Here is a 1,070-nt window from a genome sequence, read left to right as displayed (position 1 = left end):
TGTATTTTCTTTATAATTTTTGCGATTTTGTTTGTTTTTGTTTGTTCATTTTTTCTCTCTTTTTTTCCCTTCTTTTCCTTAACATCATATTTTTGAAATTCCAAACTCTACTCTAGATTTTTAATTTTTGCTTTTATGTATTTGTTACCAATTTTGTACCTTTAAGAACCCAATCTTCAGTACCCATTTTTCACTAAAGAGCGAGATTACTGGCTTGACTGCTCTCTCTCCCTTTGAACTCTCCTTTTTCTCCACCAGGTCGCCTGTGTCTCCTCCCTAACCCCTCTCTACTCTACCCAACTCTGTGAATTTCTGTGTGTTTCAGACGGTGGAGAACACTTAGGGAACTGATTACTGGCTGGATCTGTCTCCCTCCTTTTCATTCCCCCCTTTTATCCTCCTGGCGACCTCTGTCTCCTTTCTCCTTCTTCTCTTCTCTGTATAACTCTGTGAACATCTCTGAGTGGTCCAGTTGTGGAGTGCACATAAGGAAGTGATTACTGGCTAGCCCACTCTCTCCTCTACTGATTCTACCTCATCTCATTCGGGTCACCTCTAACTCCCTCCTCCCTCTTCTCTTCTCCATGTAACGCTGTGAACCTCTCTGGGTGACCCTCATGGTAGAGAAACTTTTCATCTTTAATGTAGATGTTTTATCAATGGTGCTGTATAGAAGGAGAAGTTTTGAAACTTCTATAAAAATAAGACCAATAACTGGAAGCAGGAGGCTTAAGTCCAAACCCTGACTCCAGGGACCTCCTGACCCCAAGGAACATTAATTGAAAGGAGCTCATCAAACGCCTCCATACCTACACTGAAACCAAACACCACAAAAGGGCCAACAAGTTCCAGGGCAAGACATACCAAGCAAATTCTCCAGCAACAAAGGAACACAGCCCTGAGCTCCAAGATACAGGCTACCCAAAGTCACCCCAAAACCATAGACATCTCATAACTCATTACTGGACACCTCATTGCACTCCAGAGAAAAGAAATACAGCTCCACCCACCAGAACACAGACACAAGCTTCCCTAACCAAGAAACCTTGACAAGCCACCTGTACAAACCC

This window comes from Bison bison, unplaced genomic scaffold, assembly GCF_000754665.1.
Source record: "Bison bison bison isolate TAMUID 2011002044 unplaced genomic scaffold, Bison_UMD1.0 scf7180017864119, whole genome shotgun sequence".
NCBI lineage: Eukaryota > Metazoa > Chordata > Mammalia > Artiodactyla > Bovidae > Bison > Bison bison.
This window is presented reverse-complemented; position numbering follows the sequence as displayed.